The following is an 11,255-nucleotide window of genomic DNA, read 5'->3' as shown; positions in this document are numbered from 1 at the left end:
TGGAAAGTGAGAGGAAAGGTAAGAAGTTTTTAGATTCGAAAGGCTCGGTGAAGGTCTGAAATATTTATGAAGCATGGAAGGATGCATCAATTATCAAGGCACCGTAGGATGTAAAGGGAAGGAAAAGGAGGACATTACGCTTCTCTCCTGTCAGGATGTGTGTCTGCTGGCACAGCCTGAGCCAGCAGCTGGGACGGCTGCTCCGTGTCCTGAGAAAACAGGGTCTGAGGTGGAAACCTACACCGTGGAGCGGGCCGGGCAGTTCTTCGGGAGATGTGCAGTGACATGTGGAGAGCCCGCGCTGCTCAAATCACAGCCTAATTTGCTAATGACATCTGAATCCCCCAATACACAAACACACACTGTGGTAATGTCTGGTAACACCAGCTAAATTGACAGGAAAAATGTCACAGCTCAGTGTCATAAGTGGACACTGAGCATCCTGGCTGCTAGAGTATTTCGGGTCTTCGTTGTTGTCAATCTGGATGTTTCAGACATGCATCTCTCTTCTCACCACTGAGACTGTGCCTGTCGCCTCCTACTCAACCTCTGAGGCCCCACTGTGATGCAGTCGTCTTCCCTGACGCTTCCTCCTTGGCTGGTTCACTGTGTGCTCTCTGTGCTCCTGACGGTTTGCCCCTCTTTAGAGCTCTTTGCACGTGGACCCAGAGTTATTTCTTTACCCTGCATCTTTCTGGCTGGTTTGTGAGCAGGGTCTGTCTCTTATTCATCTTTGCAGCTCTGTTCTTCCACACAAGAATGCCAGCAGAAGCTGAGGGACATACCCTAAAGGGAAGACTTAGTGATTGTATTATTGGCGGTACTTTGATGTTTTGTTTTGATTTTGGTGAGGGTGCTAGAGGGTGGACTGCCAATCAGTGCAAGTCCCAATCACTCAGTGCTCAGCTTATTATTTTGACTTGAATTTTACTAATGAGTTTGTGTCATTTACTCAATGTACAACATGCTTGATTGGGCTAAATGAGGAGAATTCCATAACTCAGGACCTGCAGGGAGGCTGATGCATGCACAACAATCTGCAGTACTGTCCCCAAAGTGGGATTACACAAGTCTGGGCAAAGTCCTCGGAGGACCAGGAGAGGGGGCCCAAGGAGGATGTGGTTGAAAACCAGAACAGTGATGACATTGCTTCACATTTTGCTGCCTTGACACCCTCAGACCTCAGGGCTTTGCTGTCTATGATCATTCTCAGAGTGCTGGGAAGCCCGTTAGGTATCGCACTACTGCCGTCCCCACTACTGTAGATTTTGGTAGAGTGTTTACCTTGGCTTTAATTGTGTCTCTACAGAGCCAGCCACCTGGTGGTCTGCTCATGTCGGGTCACACTTGATATTTAGCCTTTTGTGGTCAGAGACAGCGCTGTCCTGTGTATTCATTCCTCTGGGGCCTAGAACACAGCAGGTGTCCAATCACTAGGTGGAAGGCATCCATCCTCACAGAGCCTTCAACTCTGTGCTTTGTAATTGTCGACTTTAACAGAAAGATTTGAAAGTACAGTGCTTCGCAGTAATTTTCTGATATTGTCAAGAAAGACTGTCCCATCAAGAATATGAAGCGTATCTTTATGAAGTGTCTTTACTTGAATGGGGATTAAGTTGGCTGCCCTGGAGACATTTTCCTGTCATTTCTGTTCGTCTACTTGCTAGTTGCATTGTATCTTTGATAAGTACTTTCTCAAGATATTGAGCAGTGTTTGCTAAATCTTGACTTCTGTTTCTTTTATAGATAGTCACTGATGATTTTCCCCCATTCCTCTTGGTCCAAAACTCTTTCATAAAGAACAGATTTGAGTATCTTCTTATTCACTGTGGAGGCTTTTGTGGTCATGATGTATATCTCATAGACTAGACCTCAGGGATATTATGCTTTTGATTAAAGATGAGTATTTATTATATTATTATGGTGTATGTAGGAGGAGAAACATTGAGAAGGAATGATGGTTTTCAGTTTCTCAGGTATGTATATATATATATATATATATATAAAATCATATATATTGAAAATTTTGGGGGCCGGCCCAGTGGCGCAGTGGTTAAGTTTGCACGTTCTGCTTCTCGGCAGCCTGGGGTTTGCTGGTTTGGATCCCAGGTGCGGACATGGCACCGCTTGGCAAAAGCCATGCTGTGGTAGGCATCCCACGTATAAAGTAGAGGACGATAGGCACGGATGTTAGCTCAGAGCCAGTCTTCCTCAGCAAAAAGAGGAGGATTGGCAGTAGTTAGCTCAGGGCTAATCTTCCTCAAAAAAAAAGTTTCTTAATAATGAACGTGTTACTTTTTAACTCAGGATAAGATAAAATTTAAAAAAAGAAGCTTGTTTATGATATAAAGGTGGAGTTGAGAACTGGCATATAATGCAGGTAAGTCATACCCAATGGAATTTACTGCAGAGCCGTGTGTTTTCATCCCTCCATTGACAAGGTGGACATTCACGCGGGTCCAACTCAGGCTGAGTTTGCCTGGTGACCAGCTCTTTCTTCTGACCATCACCTCTGGGATGTGAGTTGTTGTCAGTGGCTCTGCTGTGGGCACCAGGGCCGGTCACAAGGTCTGCTGCAAGCCCAGGAGAGTCCCCCATGATCCTGCTCCAGGGCCAGAACATCAGCATACTGGTGACTCCATGTGGCTTTGTTTCCTGGGTGTATCTTGTAGGTAGCCTTGTAGACTCATCGGGTCATATTCTGATCCCTGGAATCTATGACCACGTGGCTCCTCTTACTGAAGAGGAAAAAAAAAAAATGTACGAAGCCATTGACCTGGACCTAGAAGAATACCGGAATAGCAGCCAGGTTAAGAAATTTCTGTTTGACACCAAGGTATGATCACAAGCTGATGGATAATCTGAACAAAGAATGATGGTAACAAATATTTTCCCAAGGCTTAATTTACCGTGTCCTGTTTATCTGCACATCTTAGAACTGAAAGCAGATGTTAATTCCAGGGGGGACTTTCACTTTCAAGGCCACTTCCCTGTGGTCTAGATCAAGCAGACCTTTATCTGGGGTCCCACTGGCACCGGACTCAGGCACCTAACCGTGGAGCAATTGCTCATTTCACAGATGCGTTTTTCCAAATCAGTTTTCTGGACTCAATCCCAAGCCGGCCTGCAGCCGGTGAGCTGGGCTCCCTAATTGTTTAAAGATTGAGAATAGTCTGAGGTTATTCCAGCTCCATGACCCTAATTGTTCATTTTTCTAGACAAAACCAAGAGACTTAGGGGCTAATCTGTAGACTGCTACGTCACTGCTGCCTTGGTGTAATAAGCAGACCCAAAGCCGAAAGCGTTACTGGCAAATTTAGATTTTTTCCTTTTCCCTTCTCCTCCTCCTCCTCCTCCTTTTTAAAACGCTTGCCTGCTAGGGTGTTTGCTAGCTATGGCTGGTTCCTGGGGGAACAGCCAAGAGAGGGAGAAGCATGCCGAAGAGAGTGATAGAGTTTATTATCATGAAGCGTAGCTCTTCCTCAGACTAGCTCTACAGCGGCCATAGCAAGATTGAAAACTGGCTCAAACATCTGCAGAGTTCTTTGAAGCCTTCTGAAAAATAAAATACATTTAGCACACAAATTATCATTGCAATGACTGGGATAGAAATTTATAACTGAACCCAAGTTTCTGAAAGGGCCCCTTTGCCATCTAGTAACTGCAAACTTCAGCGACGAGGGGCCCTCGCCAATGGGAGTGGCTTGGGCAGGCGAAGGCAGCAGAGATCTCGTGTCCTGAGGGGAAAGTCCACTTGTACTGTTTGTCCAGACATATCTAAGTGAGGCGATAATTAACTTGCCATTAACCGTGTCACAGATGTACAGAAATTGGTGATGCAAGCAATACAATTCAACTGAGTTTTAATTAAACATTCTTTCATACAATAAAATACTTTTATTTCAATTTAGGAGGAAATTCTAATGCACCTATGGAGGTACCCATCTCTTTCTATTCACGGGATTGAGGGCGCCTTTGAGGAGCCTGGAGCTAAAACAGTCATAGCTGGCCGAGTTGTAGGAAAATTTTCAATCCGTCTAGTCCCTCACATGAATATGTCCGTGGTGGAAACACAGGTAACAAACGTGCATTGTTCTTCTGTCCAGCAGCGCCGTTCCTGAGAGCCACATGCCACACAGTAGTGAGCAACTCAGTTGTTAGCATTGAAGTATCACTTTTTTCCAATACAGAAGGGACTGGAACAAATGTCAAGAAACCAATAGGATTTTTGTTCAGTAAAAATCTCTTTCCTCAATTATATGCAATTACAGTCATCAGACAAATAACCATTTGGAGTTGGAGTGATGGGAAATTTTTGAAAACTAAATGGTGCATAAAAAGGCAAGATGGGTTTTACACACAGACGGAGAAGCTACTTGTCTACGGCTGGACTGAGCCGGAAAATCTTTACCCCCAGCGTTAGTTTGTCCATGATGTCTGAAATCAACCCCCTGAAAGCAGCCACCTTAATGAAAACGTTTGTGTCTGGAAGGAGGTGTGTGTCTGAAGTATCGACCTATCATCAGTGCACCTCAAGTTGCACAGAAGGTAGACTCTGAGGAAGGGAGCTCAAGGAATACCTCGGCGCCCTCTCTCCATCCACTGTCCGCTTTTATCGTCGTCTTAGCGCTAATTACATTCTCAAAGATCCTCCTTCCCCTCTGCGTCCCTCCGTTTTTTTGTTTCCATCTTCCTTCCTCCTTCCCTTTCTGGATGGACTGTTCCTCCTCCTCACAGCACACACTTTACATGAGCGCAGGATGGTCTTCGTCTTGCTCACGGCTATGTCCCAGCACCTAGAACAGTTCCTGCCACGTGACAGGTGTGCCTTAAATGTTTGTCGAAGGGATGAATATTTCAGAGTATGGAGTTTTTCTCTGGTGGATCTCCATAATGGCAACCGGAATGGAGCCCAGGGGAGAGAGAAAGATGCTGTCAATGAGCCTCCTTCACAGCTTAGCGTGAAATTGCTCCCACTTTTTGGAAATTTCCAAGTGTGTAATGTTCCCAAAATATTCCTTAAGATACTGATGAGTCCAAAAAGAGGGATATTCAAACTGAGAAGTTCTACTTGTATTGTGTTTCATAATTACCTCAAACATTCATCATATTTGTATGACCCACAATATCATTCAAGGTTTCATAATTACCCAAATTCATAATAAGCCGACATTAACAGTGAGACACTGTGGTCGGGGAGGGGTGGGGACAGGAGGGGGGATTGGAGGGTCTCGGGAGGGGTGGGAGTGAGAGCAAGCATTCCTCACACTGGGCGCAGCTCTCCGTCCTGGAGACCCGGCTCACTCCGCGTCCTCCCTGTGGAAGAGCTGAGGGAAAATCAGAACGCTTGAATGCGTCAGCTTGGGATTCCAATCAGTTTCTTGATACAAGGCTATGAGAGCTACTCAAAATTTTCTCTTACAACTGAAAATGTTACCTTTAGGTAAAGCAGCATCTTGAATATATATTTTCCAAAAGAAATCGTTCCAACCAGATGGTTGTTTCTATGGCACTAGGACTACACCCACGGATCGCAAATTATCTTTAAAGATAATCAGTATCTTGCAGCAAAAAGAGCCATCAAAACAGGTTAGACTTATGCTATTTTGATTGCTGGTCTACACTGGGAACAAGGGGTGGTACCCCGTAGGGCTGTAGATAAAGCAGACACTTTTAAAACTTCACTGTGGACTCTCCTTTTATATGGGCCGCATTACTGATGGTAAACGGTGTGGTTCAGGGCTCTTTACACACACTGTCTCATGAATCCTCCCAACAGCCTTCCCCGGGGTGCAGATTAAGGCGCGAGGAGATTAAATAATTTGCTGGAGGGCACTCAGCTAGAAGTAGCAAAGCCGGGGTTCAAACTCACGTTCTGGAGACCTGAATTTGGGGGAAAATGATGGACTTGGAAACCTCCCAACCCTCCTTCTGCAAAACTCATGGAAATATTGGCCGATACATAAAAACTTTTAAAAGCACAGCCGAACTTGCACGAAAGTAAAGGAAGTCCTCTGGGGTTAAAAATGAAGAAGCTAAACTGTGGTGGAGCGAGCAAGCTGGCACCGCGCTGCCCTGTGGGGACTTGCTCTTCCCGGTCACAGAGGTCTGGGTTTAATGGCCTCCAGACCTCCTTGGAGCACTAACTCTCTGCGTCTATGAGTACAAGGGACACAGACATCAAAAATTAGAGGACAAGTCCAACACCGAGAGCCCTACTTCTCTACACAATCATCCCCACTGCCCTCAATTGTAGCAGTATTTTACCAGTAAACTTTGGGGGTGAAGAAATGAGGAAGAAGAGTTAGGAAGTTAAATGGAATGCCAGCTGAAGAGAGATGTGTGATTGAAATGTCAAATTCAACAGTAAAGACACGAAGTACAGGAAAATGCAGGAATGCATAAGGCACCTTTTTGTCTGTCTGTGTGCTAAACCAGTCCTGCCAACAAAGGACAGTCGTCTGCCACATAATGAGTTTTTCGTCAACAACGGACTGCATGTATGACAGTGGTCCCATAAGATTAGCACCATATCACCTAGGCGTGTGGTAGGCTATACCACCTAGGTTTGTGTGAGTACACAACAGTTAAACCATCTAACAATTAAATCACCTAACGATGCATTTCTCAGAATGTATCCTGTCATTAAGCAATGCACGAGCGTACATCATCTTTATTCACATTCACACCTTGCTCTGTGGATCCAGAAGACACGGCATGTTCTCTTTTGTGTCTTCATTTATTTTTCATTCCCACTCCATCTCTGGCAACTTTCCCTATAGCCTAGAAGGTTTCAACTCATCTCTTTCTAAACCCCAGGATATCCATTAAAACTGTTTCCTGGGATACCTTGAAAGTTGAGTACAAACACTGCAACATTCAGGTGAAAGTTGAGTACAGCGATTTATTCATATGTTGGTTACAAAACACCAAAGACATGTGTTCCTAATATTTAATAGTAGTGTTTCTAATACTTAATTCGTGAAGCAACCATAAAAGTAGGTAGGTACATCTTCTTGTGGTACTCTGGCCAAAAACACGTGACCTCTTCCAATCGTGAAAAAACGTCAGATAAACCCAAACTGAGGGACATTTTACAAAACAACTGATCAGTACTCTTCAGCAGGGTCAAGGTCATGAAAGACAAGGGAAGACTGAGAAACAGTCACAGACAAGAGGAGACTAAGGAGCAATGACAAAATGCAGTGTGGGATTCTGCATTGGATCCTGGTACAGCAGAAGGGAAAGAGTGAAATTCAAATAAAGTCTGAGTCTAGTTAATAATATTATCCAATGTTAATTTCCTATTCTTGATAATTGTACAATAGTTATGTAAGATGTTAACATTAGGGGAAGCAGAGTAAGGAATATATGAGAACTCTCTCTGTACTACTTTTGCAACTTTTCTGTAAGGCTAACGTTAGTTTAAAATATTATTTAAAAATATTTTTTAAAAGTAGATAATAGTAAGTAAGGCAACCACAGTTTTCTTCTTGACTCTATTGACTATTTTAGAATATAAATTGCATGATATCAAGACGCTTACTTATCCCAGCCACCAAATTTCATGGTGGGGAAAAAAAAAAAAAAGAAAGAAAGATAAAGTGAACACGACATTTGCGGAGATCACTGGGGGTAGTCTTCTCATTAATTTATTCAATGCCTTCTTTTCCTGTGTTTCAGTGTTTGGAACAGAACCAGATATGATCCGGGATGGATCAACCATACCAATTGCCAATATATTCCAGGATGTCATCCAAAAGAGTGTGCTGATGCTCCCGCTGGGCACTGTGGACGATGGAGAGCACGCGCAGAAGGAGAAAATCAACAGTGAGCAGGTTCTTGAGGGGGCTGATCTCTCAGTGTGCAAACCACAGGGTGTCCACATCAGTAACCTTCCGACATGCCGCGTATTGTAGATTGAATTTATGTCATCAAATCTTCCTGTTTAAATTGTAGACTACTTTTCCTCCATTATTTGAATGGAAATAACAGTTTCTCTTTATTTCTTCTTTTGTTAGGTGGAACTACATAGAGGGATCCCAATTATTTGCTGCCTTTTTCCTAGAGATGGCTAAGCTGCATTAACAACGACGGGAACCTTCCAGCTTACATCTGAGCTGCTGACATATCCCCTCTCTCACATCCCTGGACAGCAATAGAATCTAAATATCCAGAGAATTTCTGTCCAGTAAATAATATTTTCCCTCTTTAATACGTCTTTGGACATTTGGACCAGTAATAAACTATTTTAAAGGTAGAGACACCGGAAATGGCTTAATGTCTCTGTTGCACACCTCTCTAAAGTCACAGCTACCTTCAACAACTTGATTTCCCCAAGTCTGGCCGAAGTAGTCCCCGGACTGGACTCATTCTGCCCTTCCAGCACAAGGATGGTTCTTCGATTAGACTTCTCTTGCCATTTGATTGGTGGAATTGCTCTAGTTTGCTGTGTCCTGAGGTGCTCAGGACACATAATCATTCATCCACTGACTGTCAGTACTTATGTCACCGTTGCTTTCACCACACATTCCTTTTATATTGTTAATAAAAACATTGGTCTACCCCACCGACTACCATGATTTCCCTGGGGGTTCATTTTCAGATGAGTTATTGAAGCGTGATACATATTAACTTCTTGCCTCCCCTTCACTTTTTCCTTTCTTGAAAAGTTTTGAAACAGAAATGACCAATATTCACACTCTTATGCCATTTGGGATTCCTTGTGAGAAGATGCGTCTATCTTTATTCTAAGCCTCTTTACCTTTGCTGTGAGTGACGCCAGCCCACCGCCCCTCCTGCATCCTGTTCTGTCTCACTACCCCATCGGTAGAGGCCACTCTCCCTCTGACACCTGCGCACATGGAAATTCACCACAGCAGAATCAGCCCTGATGGAATTTCTCTCACCCCGTTGGAATTTTACTCAGTGACTACATCTAAATAGTTCAAAGCTTTAAATAGCATCAATTTTAGACAGAGAACTGATCAACCTGACATCAGTAACACATCCCAAATTTGAAGCTGTCAGCTCAGGTTGCATTCATCAGTCATTTCAGTCGACCAGCTTGTTTGGCTCGATTGGATTGGATGGTGTAAACAAATAAACAAAAGCATGTAATTTTTCTACAGCTAAGTATAAGTAAACAAATCACTTCAGTCTTTAGGAATTCACTATTTAAATAGCATTAATGGAGAAGAAGTTAAGGGTTTATTAAAAATGTTTCTCTTATGATTCCAAATAAAAACAAAGTGCCACACATTCCATCTCTTTGTGGGTGCTTGAAATGTCAGTTTTAAAGCTTGCTGCGTCATGTCTAAAACGGCTGGATCATGGGGCCAGCTTACCCTGCCTCTTGTCACAGAAACGGGACCCACCTGTGGCATCAGCCTCGCTGAGGCATCCATAAGGAGCCACTTCTTCTCTGGTGCTGGACAACATCAAGTCCTCTTGGTTAAATATTCGCAGGTGTTTGGTACTCTTTACTATTTAAGCACAGTCCATGCTCGCCAGATTTGGTTGAATCTTGTGAGGTTTTCAGATTCCGTGGACCTACCTGATGTATTTGGCAGAGGTCCCAAGGACTAACTGTACACGAGGTTTCTGACGCCAATTTATATTTTAACAAGGGTGTTCATAGTAGTCAATTAACAAAAGTTGGTTGTAAAATAGAACCATTTCTGAGCAAGGGAACATCAGTTTTACCAAGTCACCAAATAAGAAGATGTATTTGCTGATCTTCATTCCTGCTGAATCTCTGAGACCTGCAGTGTCTTGGTCAATTATTCAGCTGCCACCAGGTGAGGAGAGGAGGAGGACGAATGAGGTCATTGAATCTAGGAGATTCCAACCCTGGGATGCCTGAGTCCAGAGCCGTGGTTTTCTGCCTCCCCGGGTCACGATGGGTCTCCCCAGCTCTCATTGATGGGTCCACGTTTTCTACCCAAACCCAAGCCATGTGGCTACCTGGGTCTTGCTGTGGTTTGGGAGCCAGATAGGAAGTATTTTCCAGACAGATTACATTCAGAGGGGTGACAGAAATCCGCCCAGTTATTAGCCACAAGACCAATTAACTAGTAATAAGAAGACAAAGAGGTTGGGGATAGAGAAATTTAAGTATTTGCTTTAAAAAATTTTACCAAAGAAGCATATGCACATGGATAAAGATGACCACCCAGTGATGACTCCAGGGATGGAGAGGGAGGAGGCGGGATCGCCCGGGGGTTACCCGCTCGGGGAGCCGCTGGAAGCGCCAGGTGGCCTTCCCGGTCAGACGCCGCCAGCCTCTCAGCCTGACGCGCGTCTCCCCTTCCTTAGATTGACTCCTTCGGCTTTCCGTTTTCCTCTTGGGGAGGGGTGGGACTTCCGGTTTCATCTCCGGAAGACGACGAGCCGGAGGAGTCAGTCCGAGGGGCCAGCAGGAGCGATTCCGTCGGCAAACGGGTAAGTTATTCTCTGGTCGGGCCGGGGGGGAGGTTTGGAGGCGGGGACCGTGCAGCGTCTGCGCGGGGCCTGGGGGCGGTGGCTTGAGGGCTCGGGCCGGGCAGCTGGGCGCCGGGAGTCCCGCTAGGGCCCTTCGCTCTTCCTCCTCCCTCCTCCCCCCGCCTCCGCCCCTCCCCGCTCGCCGGTCCCTCCCGACGCCGCCCAGACTCGCCCGCCGCCCGCCCGCCGCCCGCGCGGCGTCGCAGCCGCCCTGCCCCCGCCGTCACCTGCTCGCTCCGCGAGCCGTGCTCCCGGGGACCCGGCGGGCGTCCGTTTCCCCGCGGGCCCGGGCTCTCGGCGCGGGAGCGGCGCCCCGGGCGCCCCACGCACCCCTGCACGCAGTCGGGGCGCTTCCGACCGCCTGGCTTCTCCGACTGGAACGCGGGCGCCCAGGCGGGGAGCTGCCCGGTGTCGGTTTCTAGTCCGGGCGGTGGTGTGCGTGGCTGCCCGCCCACTCCCTGTTTTCCCCAGCGCACCGATGCGCTGCTGCCACCCGCGCCTCCTTCGGTTGAGGATGCTGGTGCCCGAGAGCACCACGCCTGGAAGTGGACGGTCCTGGCCACTCAGGGTCCCGCTGCTCTCAGCAACTAGCGGGAGACCCCAGGCTGCCGCACGTCGCTGTTGGCAGCAGCGGGATCGTCCCTGGAGATACCCACCTCTTCCTAGTGGGCGAGCACGGCCTGAGGGTGCGTGCCCGCTTTCTGGAGCTTAGTCGGGGGGAGGTGGGTGCCAGGAGCTGCTGACCCCTGCGGTTGCGTTGAGTTTTGAATAGC

The 11,255-nt window shown here is 46.4% G+C and overlaps 1 pseudogene; it reads left to right on the top strand.

Moving 5' to 3' along the window:
- The first annotated feature begins 3,821 nt into the window (after positions 1 to 3,821).
- Positions 3,822 to 11,255, top strand: part of LOC123283949 (ligand-dependent nuclear receptor corepressor-like protein) — a 56,867-nt pseudogene continuing 49,433 nt past the window's right edge.

Source organism: Equus asinus, chromosome 12, assembly GCF_041296235.1.
Source record: "Equus asinus isolate D_3611 breed Donkey chromosome 12, EquAss-T2T_v2, whole genome shotgun sequence".
Classification (NCBI taxonomy): Eukaryota; Metazoa; Chordata; class Mammalia; order Perissodactyla; family Equidae; genus Equus; species Equus asinus.
This window is presented reverse-complemented; position numbering and strand designations above follow the sequence as displayed.